This window comes from Triticum aestivum, chromosome 4B (genome assembly GCF_018294505.1).
Source record: "Triticum aestivum cultivar Chinese Spring chromosome 4B, IWGSC CS RefSeq v2.1, whole genome shotgun sequence".
NCBI lineage: Eukaryota > Viridiplantae > Streptophyta > Magnoliopsida > Poales > Poaceae > Triticum > Triticum aestivum.
In genome coordinates this window covers 215,280,446-215,283,265 of record NC_057804.1, presented here as the reverse complement: position 1 = coordinate 215,283,265, position 2,820 = coordinate 215,280,446, and positions in this window count along the sequence as shown.

Sequence of the window (2,820 nt, the reverse complement as noted above, 5' to 3'; positions counted from 1 at the left end):
TTTTCCTTCCATCTTAGGCCATTAGCATTTCTAGCCATTAGATTTACATTTTTAGGCATTTTTAACCATCTGATTAAACTTTGAGCGCAGAACTTATCGCAGCTGGACTGGGCAGCTGCTCCCGCATCAAAATTAGAGGCATGTGGTTAATTGGGCCGCTCTCTGACACGTCCATTTTGCATCATGCTTTTATATTGATATTTATTGCATTACGGGCTGTTATTACACGTTATGTCACAATACTTATGCCTATTCTCTCTTATTTTACAAGGTTTACATGAAGAGGGAGAATGCTGACAGCTGGAATTTTGGGCTGGAAAAAGCAAATACTCGAGACCTATTCTACACAACTCCAAAAATCCTGAAACTCCACGAAAGTCATTTTTGGAATTAATAAAAATATTGAGCGGAAGAAGTTCTAGAGGGGGGCCACCCACCATCCACGAGGGTGGGGGGCGCGCCCTACCCCCCTGGGCGCGCCCCCTGCCTCGTGGGCCCCCTAGCAGCCTTCCGGTGACCATCTTCTGCTATATGAAGTCTTTTACCCTGAAAAAAATCATACACAAGCTTTTGGGACGAAACTCCGCCGCCACGAGGCGGAACCTTGGCGGAACCAATCTAGGGCTCTGGTGGAGCTGTTCTGCCGGGGAATCATCCCTCCGAGAGGGGGAAATCATCACCATTGATCCTCTCGTCGGGAGGGGGTCAATCTCCATCAACATCTTCACCAGCACCATCTCCTCTCAAACCCTAGTTCATCTCTTGTATCCAATCTTTGCCTCAAAACCTCAGATTGGTACCTGTGGGTAGTTGGTTTATTCGGTGGAAGATCATATGTCCAGATCCTTAATGCATATTAACATCCCTCTGATTTTAAACATGAATATGATTTGTGAGTAGTTACGTTTGTTCCTGAGGACACGGGAGATGTCTTGCTATAAGTAGTCATGTGAGTTTGGTATTCGTTCGATATTTTGATGAGATGTATGTTGTCTCTCCTCTAGTGGTGTTATGTGAACGTCGACTACATGACACTTCACCATTGTTTGGGCTTAGAGGAAGGCATTGGGAAGTAATAAGTAGATGATGGATTGCTAGAGTGACAGAAGCTTAAACCCTAGTTTATGCGTTGCTTTGCAAGGGGCTAATTTGGATCCATATGTTTCATGCTATGGTTAGGTTTACCTTAATACTTCTTTTGTAGTTGTAGATGCTTGCAATCGGGGTTAATCATAAGTGGGATGCTTGTCCAAGAAAGGGCAGTACCCAAGCACCAGTCTACTCACATATCAAATTATCAAAGTAACGAACGCGAATCATATGAGCGTGATGAAAACTAGCTTGACGATAATTCCCATGTGTCCTTGGGAGCGCTTTTCTCTATACAACAGGCTTATCCTTTGCTACAAAAAGGATTGGGCCACCTTGCTGCACCTTATTTACTTTTATTTCTTATTACCCGTTACAAATTACCTTATCACAAAACTATTTGTTACCGATAATTTCAGTGCTTGCAGAGAATACCTTACTGAAAACCGCTTGTCATTTCCTTCTACTCCTTGTTGGGTTCGACATTCTTACTTATCGAAAGGACTATGATAGATCCCCTACACTTGTAGGTCATCAAGACTCTTTTCTGGCGCCGTTGCTGGGGTCTGAAGCGCCTTTGGTAAGTGGAACTTGGTAAGGAAAAATTTATATAGTGTGCTGAAATTTACTGTCACTTGTTACTATGGAACATAATCGTTTGAGAAGCTTGTTCGGGGTATCTTCACCCCGACCAATAGAGCAAAGAGTTGCTCCTCAACCTACTGAACCTACTGAAAATGTTTACTTTGAAATTCCTCCGGGTATGATAGAGAAACTGTTGGGGAACGTAGCAATAATTCTAAATTTTCTACGCATCACCAAGATCAATCTATGGATATTCTAGCAACAAGAGAGAGGGGAGTGCATCTTCATACCCTTGAAGATCGCGATGTGGAAGCATTGCAAGAACGCGGTCGGTGGAGTCGTACACGAAGCGATTCAGATCGCGGCCGAATCCGATCTAAGCACCGAACAACGGTGCCTCCGCGTTCAACACATGTGCAGCCCGGTGACGTCTCCCGTGCCTTGATCCAGCAAGGAGAGAGGGAGAGGTTGGGGAAGACTCCGTCCAGCAGCATCACAACAGCATGGTGGTGATGGAGGAGCATGGCACTCCAGCAGGGCTTCGCCAAGCACTGCGAGAGACAAGGAGGGAGAGGGGTAGGGCTGCGCCAAGAGAGAGGGAGACTCATGTTCTTGGCAGCCCCAAAACCCCCACTATATATAGGAGGAGGGGAGGAGGGTGCGCCCCCTCTAGGGTTCCCTCCCCTAGGGGGGGCGGCAGCCCTAGATGGGATGGAGGGGGGCGGCCAAGAGGGGGAGAGAGGGGGGCGCACCCTAGGGTGGGCCATAGGCCCATCTGCGCCTAGGGTTTCCCCTCTCTCCTCTTTGTTGCGCCTCGGGCCTTGGTGGGAGGCGCACCGACCCACTCAGGGCTGGTCCCTTCCCACTCTTGGCCCATGCAAGCCTCCGGGGCTGGTGGCCCCTCCCAGTGGACCCCCAGAACTCTTTCGGTGGTCCCGGTACATTACCGGTGACACCCGTAATACTTCTGGTGACCAAAACCTCACTTCCTATATATTATTCTTTACCTCTGGACCATTCTGGAACTCCTCGTGACATCCGAAATCTCATCTGGGAGTCCGAACAACATTCGGTAATCACATATAAAACTTCCCTATAACCCTAGCTTCATCGAACCTTAAGTGTGTAGACCCTACGGGTTCAGGA